Here is a 13,701-nt window from a genome sequence, read left to right as displayed (position 1 = left end):
GCATATTATTGGTTTCCACCACAGTTTTATAACATTCATATGAGCTTCCAATGGACTATTTCAAACTGATAATATCACCAGTAGAACTTGGGTGAATGTAAAACACAGCTTGTATCATATGAAGAAATCCTAAACAGTTTTGTTGTGTTTACCCTATGTTTCAGGAGATGATCAGGAGTATTTCAAATGTAGAAATGTGTTGCTCACTACATAAAATGCTAAGATTGTAAATGTTTACTTCAATTTATTTAATTAAAAAAATATTTCTACAGGTAAAACAGTTTGACAAGGATGCACCCAGATTTGAACTAGGGACCTCTTGATCTGCAGTGAAATGCTCTACCCCTGAGCTATAACCCCATTTCTGAAACGTTCCCCTTTACTTATTCAGTAATATGTACAAAGTGGAAGCAACATGCAATCACCATCAAAGCAATGCATTTTCAGCCACCAAACCCTCCTTATAAGTATAAGGGGTACAACAGATGTCCTTTATCTGCCTTGGTAAAATACAGTGAGGTTTCCATTGCAAGAATTCCTACATTTCGTATCACATGTAGATCTTGGAACATGGAAAAAAAACTTTTGTCAAATGCACAAATTCTGTAAAACGTAACTGCTTCTCTACTGCAGTTTGTTGATTTTGTGCTAAGAGCATAGTTAAACCCAATTGTTCATTGTTTTGTATATGAAATGATGATATATCCTTTTGTTTCTTACAGTACATTTGGTTGAAAAACATTTTAACAGGATCTATTGATGAGGGTATATGGTTATGAAACAGGGACTTCTTGAACTGCACTCCTACGCTCTATCACCGAGTTAAACTCTTGAATGCTGGAAACTGCCCTTTTTTAAAAAGGTGATAGAGTGGGTGACTGTATGGAACTTGTAGAACTAATGACATCAGTTCACTTATGGTCAGCTGTACAAATTAATACATTTCATTAAGGGCATATTATTGGTTTCCACCACAGTTTTATAACATTCATATGAGCTTCCAATGGACTATTTCAAACTGATAATATCACCAGTAGAACTTGGGTGAATGTAAAACACAGCTTGTATAATATGAAGAAATCCTAAACAGCTTAATGGTGTTTATCCTATGTTTCAGGTGATGATCAGGAGTATTTCAAATGTAGAAATGTGTTGCTCATTACATAAAATGCTAAGATTGTAAATGTTTACTTCAATTTATTTAATTAAAAAAATATTTCTGCAGGTGAAACAGTTGGACAAGGAGGCACCCAGATTTAAACTAGGGAGCTTTTGTTCTGCAGTGAAATCCTCTACCCGTGAGCTACAGCCCCATTTCTGAAATGTTCACCTTTATTTATTCAGTAATATGTAAAAAGTGGAAGCAACATGCAATCACCATCTAAGCAATGCATTTTCAGCCACCAAACCCTCCTTATAAGTATAAGGGGTACAAATGATGTCCTTTATCTGCCTTGGTATAATACAGTGAGGTTTCCATTGCAAGAATTCATACATTTCGTATCACATGTAGATTTTGGAACATGGAAAAAAAACGTTTGTCAAATGCACAAATTCTGCAAAACATAACTGCTTCTCTACTGCAGTTTGTTGATTTTGTGCTAAGAGTATAGTTAAACCCAATTGTTCATTGTTTTTTATATGAAATGATGATATATCCTATTGTTTCTTACAGTGCATTGGGTTGAAAAACATTTTGACAGGATCTATTGACGAGGGTATATGGGTATGAAACAGGGACTTCTTGAACTACACTCCTACGCTCTACCACTGACATAAACCCTTGAATGCTGAAAACTGCCCTTTTTCAAAAAGGTGATAGAGTGGGTGACTGTATGGAACTTGTATAACTAATGACATCAGTTCACTTATGGTCAGCTGTACAAATTAATACATTTCATTAAGGGCATATTATTGGTTTCCACCACAGTTTTATAACATTCATATGAGCTTCCAATGGACCATTTCAAACTAATCATATCACCAGTAGAACTTGGGTGAATGTAAAACACAGCTTGTATCATATGAAGAAATCCTAAACAACTTAATGGTGTTTACCCTATGTTTCAGGTGATGATCAGGAGTATTACAAATGTAGAAATGTGTTGCTCATTACATAAAATGCTAAGATTGTAAATGTTTACTTCAATTTATTTAATTAAAAAAATATTTCTACAGGTAAAACAGTTGGACAAGGGGGCACCCAGATTTGAACTAGGGACCTTTTAATCTGCAGTGAAATGCTCTACCCCTGAGCTATACCCCCATTTCTGAAATGTTCACCAATATGTACAAAGTGGAAGCAACATGCAATCACCATCAAAGCAATGCATTTTCAGCCACCAAACCCTCCTTATAAGTATAAGGGGTACACAAGATGTCCTTTATCTGCCTTGGTAAAATACAGTGAGGTTTCCATTGCAAGAATCATACATTTCGTATCACATGTAGATCTTGGAACATGGAAAAAAAACTTTTGTCAAATGCACAAATTCTGCAAAATGTAACTGCTTCTCTACTGCAGTTTGTTGATTTTGTGCTAAGAGCATAGTTAAACCCAATTGTTCATTGTTTTGTATATGAAATGATGATATATCCTATTGTTTCTTACAGTGCATTGGGTTGAAAAACATTTTAACAGGATCTATTGACGAGGGTATATGGTTATGAAACAGGGACTTCTTGAACTGCACTCCTACGCTCTACCACCGAGTTAAACCCTTGAATGCTGAAAACTGCCCTTTTTTAAAAAGGTTATAGAGTGGGTGGCTGTATGGAACTTGTAGAACTAATGACATCAGTTCACCTATGGTCAGCTGTACAAATTAATACATTTCATTAAGGGCATATTATTGGTTTCCACCACAGTTTTATAACATTCATATGAGCTTCCAATGGACTATTTCAAACTGATAATATCACCAGTAGAACTTGGGTGAATGTAAAACACAGCTTGTATCATATGAAGAAATCCTAAACAGCTTAATGGTGTTTATCCTATGTTTCAGGTGATGATCAGGAGTATTTCAAATGTAGAAATGTGTTGCTCATTACATAAAATGCTAAGATTGTAAATGTTTAATTCAATGTATTTAATTAAACAAATATTTCTACAGGTAAACAGTTGGACAAGGGGGCACCCAGATTTGAACTAGGGAGCTTCTGATCTGCAGTGAAATACTCTACCGCTGAGCTATACCCCCATTTCTGAAATGTTCACCTTTATTTATTCAGTAATATGTACAAAGTGGAAGCAACATGCAATCACCATTAAAGCAATGCATTTTCAGCCACCAAACCCTCCTTATAAGTATAAGGGGTACAAAAGATATCCTTTATCTGCCTTGGTAAAATACAGTGAGGTTTCCATTGCAAGAATTCATACATTTCGTATCACATGTAGATCTTGGAACATGGAAAAAAAAATCTTTTGTCAAATGCACAAATTCTGCAAAATGTAACTGCTTCTCTACTGCAGTTTGTTGATTTTGTGCTAAGAGCATATTTAAACCCAATTGTTCATTGTTTTGTATATGAAATGATGATATATCTTATTGTTTCTTACAGTGCATTGGGTTGAAAAACATTTTAACAGGCTCTATTGACGAGGGTATATGGTTATGAAACAGGGACTTCTTGAACTGCATTCCTACGCTCTACCACTGAGTTAAACCCTTGAATGCTGAAAACTGCCCTTTTTTAAAAAGGTGATAGAGTGGGTGACTGTATGGAACTTGTAGAACTAATGACATCAGTGCACTTCTGGTCAGCTGTACAAATTAATACATTTCACTAAGGGCATATTATTGGTTTCCACCACAGTTTTATAACATTCATATGAGCTTCCAATGGACTATTTCAAACTGATAATATCACCTGTAGAATTTGGGTGAATGTAAAACACAGCTTGTATCATATGACGAAATCCTAAACAGTTTCATGGTGTTTACCCTATGTTTCAGGTGATGATCAGGAGTATTTCAAATGTAGAAATGTGTTGCTCATTACATAAAATGCTAAGATTGTAAAAGTTTTCTTCAATTTATTTAATAAAAAAAAATATTTCTACAGGTAAAACAGTTGAACAAGGGGGCACCCAGATTTGAAGTAGGGACCTCTTGATCTTCAGTCAAATGCTCTACCACTGGGCTATACCCCCAGTTCTGACATGTTCACCTTTATTAATTCAGTAATATGTACAAAGTGCAAGCAACATGCAATCACCATCAAAGCAATGCATTTTCAGCCACCAAACCCTCCTTATAAGTATAAGGGGTACAAAAGATATCCTTTATCTGCCTTGGTAAAATACAGTGAGGTTTCCATTGCAAGAATTCATACATTTTGTATCACATGTAGATCTTGGAACATGGAAAAAAAATCTTTTGTCAAATGCACAAATTCTGCAAAATGTAACTTCTTCTCCACTGCAGTTTGTTGATTTTGTGCTAAGAGCATAGTTAAACCCAATTGTTCATTGTTTTGTTTATGAAATGATGATATATATTATTGTTTCTTACAGTGCATTGGGTTGAAAAACATTTTAACAGGATCTATTGCAGAGGGTATATGGTTATGAAACAGGGACTTCTTGAACTACACTCCTATGCTCTACCACTGACATAAACCCTTGAATGTTGAAAACTGCCCTTTTTTTAAAAAGGTGATAGAGTGGGTGACTGTATGGAACTTGTAGAACTAATGACATCAGTGCACTTCTGGTCAGCTGTACAAATTAATACATTTCATTAAGGGCATATTATTGGTTTCCACCACAGTTTTATAACATTCATATGGGCTTCCAATGGACTCTTTCAAACTGATAATATCACCAGTACAACTTGGGTGAATGTAAAACACAGCTTGTATCATATGAAGAAATCCTAAACAGTTTCATGGTGTTTACCCTATGTTTCAGGTGATGATCAGGAGTATTTCAAATGTAGAAATGTGTTGCTCATTACATAAAATGCTAAGATTGTAAATGTTTGCTTCAATGTATTTAATTAAAACAATATTTCTACAGGTAAAACAGTTGGACAAGGGGGCACCCAGATTTGAACTAGGAACCTTTTTATCTGCAGTGAAATGCTCTACCCTTGAGCTATACCCCCATTTCTGAAATGTTCACCTTTATTTATTCAGTAATATGTACAAAGTGGAAGCAACATGCAATCACCATCAAAGCAATTAATTTTCAGCCACCAAACCCTCCTTATAAGTATATGGGGTGCAAAGGATGTCCTTTATCTGCCTTGGTAAAATACAGTGAGGTTTCCATTGCAAGAATTCATACATTTCGTATCACATATAGATCTTGGAACATGGAAAAAAAATCTTTTGTCAAATGCACACATTCTGCAAAATGTAACTGCTTCTCTACTGCAGTTTGTTGATTTTGTGCTAAGAGCATAGTTAAACCCAATTGTTCATTGTTTTGTATATGGAATACTGATATATCCTATTGTTTCTTACAGTGCATTGGGTTGAAAAACATTTTAACAGGATCTATTGAAGAGGGTATATGGTTATGAAAAAGGGACTTCTTGAACTACACTCCTACGCTCTACCACTGTCATAAACCCTTCAATGTTGAAAACTGCCCTTTTTTAAAAAGGTGATAGAGTGGGTGACTCTATGGAACTTGTAGAACTAATGACATCAGTGCACTTCTGGTCAGCTGTACAAATTAATACATTTCATTAAGGGCATATTATTGGTTTCCACCACAGTTTTATAACATTCATATGAGCTTCCAATGGACTATTTCAAACTGATCATATCACCAGTAGAACTTGGGTGAATGTAAAACACAGCTTGTATCATATGAAGAAATCCTAAACAGCTTAATGGTGTTTACCCTATGTTTCAGGAGATGATCAGGAATATTTCAAATGTAGAAATGTGTTGCTCATTACATAAAATGCTAAAATTGTAAATGTTTTCTTCAATATTTTTAATTAAAAAAATATTTCTACAGGTAAAACAGTTGAACAAGGGGGCATCCAGATTTGAACTAAGGACCTCTTGATCTGCAGTCAAATGCTCTACCATTAAGCTATAACCCAAATTCTGAAATGTTCACCTTTATTAATTCAATAATATGTACAAAGTGCAAGCAACATGCAATCACCATCAAAGCAATGCATTTTCAACCACCAAACCCTCCTTATAAGTATATGGGGTGCGAAGGATGTCCTTTATCTGCCTTGGTAAAATACAGTGAGGTTTCCATTGCAAGAATTCATACATTTCGTATCACATGTAGATCTTTGAACATGGAAAAAAAACGTTTGTCAAATGCACAAATTCTGCAAAACATAACTTCTTCTCTACTGCAGTTTGTTGATTTTGTGCTAAGAGCATAGTAAAACTCAATTGTTCATTGTTTTGTATATGAAATGATGATATATCCTATTGTTTCTCACAGTGCATTGGGTTGAAAAATATTTTAACAGGATCTATTGCAGAGGGTATATGGTTATGAAACAGGGACTTCTTGAACTACACTCCTATGCTCTACCACTGACATAAACCCTTGAATGTTGAAAACTGCCCTTTTTTTAAAAAGGTGATAGAGTGGGTGACTGTATGGAACTTGTAGAACTAATGACATCAGTGCACTTCTGGTCAGCTGTACAAATTAATACATTTCATTAAGGGCATATTGTTGGTTTCCACCACAGTTTTATAACATTCATATGGGCTTCCAATGGACTCTTCCAAACTGATCATATCACCAGTACAACTTGGGTGAATGTAAAACACAGCTTGTATCATATGAAGAAATCCTAAACAGCTTAATGGTGTTTACCCTATGTTTCAGGAGATGATCAGGAGTATTTCAAATGTAGAAATGTGTTGCTCATTACATAAAATGCTAAGATTGTAAATGTTTTCTTCAATATTTTTAATTAAAAAAATATTTCTACAGGTAAAACAGTTGAACAAGGGGGCATCCAAATTTGAACTAGGGAACTCTTGATCTGCAGTCAAATGCTCTACCATTAAGCTATAACCCAAATTCTGAAATGTACACCTTTATTAATTCAATAATATGTACAAAGTGGAAGCAACATGCAATCACCATCAAAGAAATGCATTTTCAGCCACCAAACCCTCCTTATAAGTATATGGGGTGTGAAGGATGTCCTTTATCTGCCTTGGTAAAATACAGTGAGGTTTCCATTGCAAGAATTCATACATTTCGTATCACATGTAGATCTTGGAACATGGAAAAAAAATCTTTTGTCAAATGCACAAATTCTGCAAAATGTAACTGCTTCTCTACTGCAGTTTGTTGATTTTGTGCTAAGAGCATAGTTAAACCCAATTGTTCATTGTTTTGTATATGGAATGATGATATATCCTATTGTCTCTTACAGTGCATTGGGTTGAAAAACATTTTAACAGGATCTATTGAAGAGGGTATATGGTTATGAAACAGGGACTTCTTGAACTACACTCCTACGCTCTACCACTGTCATAAACCCTTCAATGTTGAAAACTGCCCTTTTTTAAAAAGGTGATAGAGTGGGTGACTGTATGGAACTTGTAGAACTAATGACATCAGTGCACTTCTGGTCAGCTGTACAAATTAATACATTTCATTTAGGGCATATTATTGGTTTCCACCACAGTTTTATAACATTCATATGAGCTTCCAATGGACTATTTCAAACTGATAATATCACCAGTAGAACTTGGGTGAATTTAAAACACAGCTTGTATCATATGAAGAAATCCTAAACAGTTTCATGGTGTTTACCCTGTGTTTCAGGAGATGATCAGGAGTATTTCAAATGTAGAAATGTGTTGCTCATTACATAAAATGCTAAGATTGTAAATGTTTTCTTCAATTTATTTAATAAAAAAAATATTTCTACAGGTACAACAGTTGAACAAGGAGGCACCCAGATTTGAACTAGGAACATCTTGATCTGCAGTGAAATGCTTTACCACTGAGCTATACCCCCAGTTCTGAAAAGTTCACCATTATTAATTCAGTAATATGTACAAAGTGCAAGCAACATGCAATCACCATCAAAGCAATGCAATTTCAGCCACCAAACCCTCCTTATAAGTATATGGGGTGCGAAGGATGTCCTTTATCTGCCTTGGTAAAATACAGTGAGGTTTCCATTGCAAGAATTCATACATTTCGTACCACATGTAGATCTTGGAACATGGAAAAAAATCTTTTGTCAAATGCACAAATTCTGCAAAATGTAACTGCTTCTCTACTGCAGTTTGTTGATTTTGTGCTAAGAGCATAGTTAAACTCAATTGTTCATTGTTTTGTATATGAAATGATGATATATCCTATTGTTTCTTACAGTGCATTGGGTTGAAAAACATTTTAACAGGATCTATTGAAGAGGGTATATGGTTATGAAACAGGGACTTCTTGAACTACACGCCTATGCTCTACCACTGACATAAACCCTTGAATGTTGAAAACTGCCCTTTTTTAAAAAAGGTGATAGAGTGGGTGACTGTATGGAACTTGTAGAACTAATCACATCAGTGCACTTCTGGTCAGCTGTACAAATTAATACATTTCATTAAGGGCATATTATTGGTTTCCACCACAGATTTATAACATTCATATGAGCTTCCAATGGACTATTTCAAACTGATCATATCACCAGTAGAACTTGGGTGAATGTGAAACACAGCTTGTATCATATGAAGAAATCCTAAACAGCGTAATGGTGTTTACCCTATGTTTCAGGTGATGATCAGGAGTATTTCAAATGTAGAAATGTGTTGCTCATTACATAAAATGCTAAAATTGTAAATGTTTACTTCAATTTATTTAATTAAAAAAATATATCTACAGGTAAAAGAGTTGGACAAGGAGGCACCCAGATTTGAATTAGGGACCTTTTGATCTGCAGTGAAATGCTCTACCCCTGAGCTATACCCCCATTTCTGGAATGTTCACCTTTATTTATTCAGTAATATGTACAAAGTGGAAGCAACATGCAATCACCATCAAAGCAATGCATGTTCAGCCACCAAACCCTCCTTATAAGTATAAGGGGTGCGAAGGATGTCCTTTATCTGCCTTGGTAAAATACAGTGAGGTTTCCATTGCAAGAATTCATACATTTCGTATCACATATAGATCTTGGAACATGGAAAAAAAATCTTTTGTCAAATGCACACATTCTGCAAAATGTAACTGCTTCTCTACTGCAGTTTGTTGATTGTGTGCTAAGAGCATAGTTAAACCCAATTGTTCATTGTTTTGTATATGGAATGATGATATATCCTATTGTTTCTTACAGTGCATTGGGTTGAAAAACATTTTAACAGGATCTATTGAAGAGGGTATATGGTTATGCAACAGGGACTTCTTGAACTACACTCCTACGCTCTACCACTGACATAAACCCTTCAATGTTGAAAACTGCCCTTTTTTAAAAAGGTGATAGAGTGGGTGACTCTATGGAACTTGTAGAACTAATGACATCAGTGCACTTCTGGTCAGCTGTACAAATTAATACATTTCATTAAGGGCATATTATTGGTTTCCACCACAGTTTTATAACATTCATATGAGCTTCCAATGGACTATTTCAAACTGATAATATCACCAGTAGAACTTGGGTGAATGTAAAACACAGCTTGTATCATATGAAGAAATCCTAAACAGTTTCATGGTGTTTACCCCATGTTTCAGGAGATGATCAGGAGCATTTCAAATGTAGAAATGTGTTGCTCATTACATAAAATGCTAAGATTGAAAATGTTTTCTTCAATTTATTTAATTAAAAAAAAAATTCTACAGGTAAAACAGTTGAACAAGGGGGCACCCAGATTTGAACTAGGGACCTCTTGATCTGCAGTCAAATGCTCTACCACTGAGCTATACCCCCAGTTCTGAAAAGTTCACCTTTATTAATTCAGTAATATGTACAAAGTGCAAGCAACATGCAATCACCATCAAAGCAATGCAATTTCAGCCACCAAACCCTCCTTATAAGTATATGGGGTGCGAAGGATGTCCTTTATCTGCCGTGGTAAAATACAGTGAGGTTTCCATTGCAAGAATTCATACATTTCGTACCACATGTAGATCTTGGAACATGGAAAAAAATCTTTTGACAAATGCACACATTATGCAAAATGTAACTGCTTCTCTACTGCAGTTTGTTGATTTTGTGCTAAGAGCATAGTTAAACTCAATTGTTCATTGTTTTGTATATGAAATGATGATATATCCTATTGTTTCTTACAGTGCATTGGGTTGAAACACATTTTAACAGGATCTATTGAAGAGGGTATATGGTTATGAAACAGGGACTTCTTGAACTACACTCCTACGCTCTACCACTGACATAAACCCTTCAATGTTGAAAACTGCCCTTTATAAAAAGGTGATAGTGTGGGTGACTGTATGGAACTTGTATAACTAATGACATCAGTGCACTTCTGGTCAGCTGTACAAATTAATACATTTCATTAAGGGCATATTATTGGTTTCCACCACAGTTTTATAACATTCATATGAGCTTCCAATGGACTATTTCAAACTGATAATATCACCAGTAGAACTTGGGTGAATGTAAAACACAGCTTGTATCATATGCAGAAATCCTAAACAGCTTAATGGTGTTTACCCTATGTTTCAGGTGATGATCAGGAGTATTTGAAATGTAGAAATGTGTTGCTCATTACATAAAATGCTAAGATTGTAAATGTTTTCTTCAATTTATTTAATTAAAAAAATATTTCTACAGGTAAAACAGTTGAACAAGGGGGCACCCAGATTTGAACTAGGGACCTCTTGATCTACAGTCAAATGCTCTACCACTGAGCTATACCCCCAGTTCTGAACAGTTCACCTTTATTAATTCAGTAATATGTACAAAGTGCAAGCAACATGCAATCACCATCAAAGCAATGCATTTTCAGCCACCAAATACTCCTTATAAGTATATGGGGTGCGAAGGATGTCCTTTATCTGCCTTGGTAAAATACAGTGAGGTTTAAGAATTCATACATTTCGTATCACATGTAGATCTTGGAACATGGAAAAAAAATCTTTTGTCAAATGCACAAATTCTGCAAAATGTAACTGCTTCTCTACTGCAGTTTGTTGATGTTGTGCTAAGAGCATAGTTAAACCCAATTGTTCATTGTTTTGTATATGAAATGATGATATATCCTATTGTTTCTTACAGTGCATTGGGTTGAAAAACATTTTAACAGGATCTATTGAAGAGGGTATATGGTTATGAAACAGGGACTTCTTGAACTACACTCCTACGCTCTACCACTGACATAAACCCTTGAATGTTGAAAACTGCCCTTTTTTAAAAAGTTGATAGAGTGGGTGACTCTATGGAACTTGTAGAACTAATGACATCAGTGCACTTTTGCTCAGCTGTACAAATTAATACATTTCATTAAGGGCACATTATTGGTTTCCAGCACATTTTTATAACATTCATATGAGCTTCCAATGGACCATTTCAAGCTGATCATATCACCAGTAGAACTTGGGTGAATGTAAAACACAGCTTGTATCATATGAAGAAATCCTAAACAGCTTAATGGTGTTTACCCTATGTTTCAGGTGATGATCAGGAGTATTTCAAATGTAGAAAAGTGTTGCTCATTACATAAAATGCTAAGATTGTAAATGTTTACTTCAATTTATTCAATTGAGAAATATTTCTACAGGTAAAACAGTTGGACAACGGGGCACCCCGATTTGAACTAGGGACCTCTTGATCTGCAGTGAAATGCTCTATCCCTGAGCTATAACCACATTTCTGAAATGTTCACCTTTATTTATTCAGTAATATGTACAAAGTGGAAGCAACATCCAATCACCATCAAAGCAATTCATTTTCAGCCACCACACCCTCATTATATGTATAAGGGGTACAAAAGATGTCCTTTATCTGCCTTGGTAAAATACAGTGAGGTTTCCATTGCAAGAATTCATACATTTCGTATCACATGTAGATCTTGGAACATGGAAAAAAAACTTTTGTCAAATGCACAAATTCCGCAAAACGTAACTGCTTCTCTACTGCAGTTTGTTGATTTTGTGCTAACAGCATAGTTAAACCCAATTGTTCATTGTTTTGTATATGAAATGATGATATATCTTATTTTTTCTTACAGTGCATTGGGTTGAAAAACATTTTAACAGGATCTATTGAAGAGGGTATATGTTTATGAAACAGGGACTTCTTGAACTGCATTCCTACGCTCTACCACTGAGTGAAACCCTTGAATGCTGAAAACTGCCCTTTTTTAAAAAGGTGATAGAGTGGGTGACTGTATGGAACTTGTAGAACTAATGACATCAGTGCACTTCTGGTCAGCTGTACAAATTAATACATTTCATTTAGGGCATATTATTGGTTTCCACCACAGTTTTATAACATTCATATGAGCTTCCAATGGACTATTTCAAACTGATAATATCACCAGTTGAACTTGGGTGAATTTAAAACACAGCTTGTATCATATGAAGAAATCCTAAACAGTTTCATGGTGTTTACCCTGTGTTTCAGGAGATGATCAGGAGTATTTCAAATGTAGAAATGTGTTGCTCATTACATAAAATGCTAAGATTGTAAATGTTTACTTCAATTTATTTAATTAAAAAAATATTTCTACAGGTAAAACAGTTTGACAAGGATGCACCCAGATTTGAACTAGGGACCTCTTGATCTGCAGTGAAATGCTCTACCCCTGAGCTATACCCCCATTTCTGAAACGTTCCCCTTTACTTATTCAGTAATATGTACAAAGTGGAAGCAACATGCAATCACCATCAAAGCAATGCATTTTCAGCCACCAAACCCTCCTTATAAGTATAAGGGGTACAACAGATGTCCTTTATCTGCCTTGGTAAAATACAGTGAGGTTTCCATTGCAAGAATCATACATTTCGTATCACATGTAGATCTTGGAACATGGAAAAAAAACTTTTGTCAAATGCACAAATTCTGCAAAATGTAACTGCTTCTCTACTGCAGTTTGTTGATTTTGTGCTAAGAGCATAGTTAAACCCAATTGTTCATTGTTTTGTATATGAAATGATGATATATCCTATTGTTTCTTACAGTGCATTGGGTTGAAAAACATTTTAACAGGATCTATTGACGAGGGTATATGGTTATGAAACAGGGACTTCTTGAACTGCACTCCTACGCTCTACCACCGAGTTAAACCCTTGAATGCTGAAAACTGCCCTTTTTTAAAAAGGTTATAGAGTGGGTGGCTGTATGGAACTTGTAGAACTAATGACATCAGTTCACCTATGGTCAGCTGTACAAATTAATACATTTCATTAAGGGCATATTATTGGTTTCCACCACAGTTTTATAACATTCATATGAGCTTCCAATGGACTATTTCAAACTGATAATATCACCAGTAGAACTTGGGTGAATGTAAAACACAGCTTGTATCATATGAAGAAATCCTAAACAGCTTAATGGTGTTTATCCTATGTTTCAGGTGATGATCAGGAGTATTTCAAATGTAGAAATGTGTTGCTCATTACATAAAATGCTAAGATTGTAAATGTTTAATTCAATGTATTTAATTAAACAAATATTTCTACAGGTAAACAGTTGGACAAGGGGGCACCCAGATTTGAACTAGGGAGCTTCTGATCTGCAGTGAAATACTCTACCGCTGAGCTATACCCCCATTTCTGAAATGTTC

The 13,701-nt window shown here is 35.1% G+C and overlaps 3 non-coding genes across 3 annotated transcripts; all 3 read right to left on the bottom strand.

The window, feature by feature from the left end:
* Window positions 1–4,087: 4,087 nt before the first annotated feature.
* Window positions 4,088–4,159, bottom strand: TRNAF-GAA (transfer RNA phenylalanine (anticodon GAA)). Its single transcript has one exon. It is a non-coding gene; the product is annotated as a tRNA-Phe (tRNA).
* Window positions 4,160–9,812: 5,653 nt separating this feature from the next.
* Window positions 9,813–9,884, bottom strand: TRNAC-GCA (transfer RNA cysteine (anticodon GCA)). The gene has a single exon. It is a non-coding gene; the product is annotated as a tRNA-Cys (tRNA).
* Window positions 9,885–10,764: 880 nt separating this feature from the next.
* TRNAY-GUA (transfer RNA tyrosine (anticodon GUA)) lies at window positions 10,765–10,836 on the bottom strand. The gene has a single exon. It is a non-coding gene; the product is annotated as a tRNA-Tyr (tRNA).
* Between the last annotated feature and the right edge of the window lie 2,865 nt (window positions 10,837–13,701).

The sequence above is a fragment of the Ambystoma mexicanum genome, chromosome 4q (genome assembly GCF_040938575.1).
Source record: "Ambystoma mexicanum isolate Mex_15411 chromosome 4q, UKY_AmexF1_1, whole genome shotgun sequence".
Taxonomy (NCBI): Eukaryota; Metazoa; Chordata; class Amphibia; order Caudata; family Ambystomatidae; genus Ambystoma; species Ambystoma mexicanum.
This window is presented reverse-complemented; position numbering and strand designations above follow the sequence as displayed.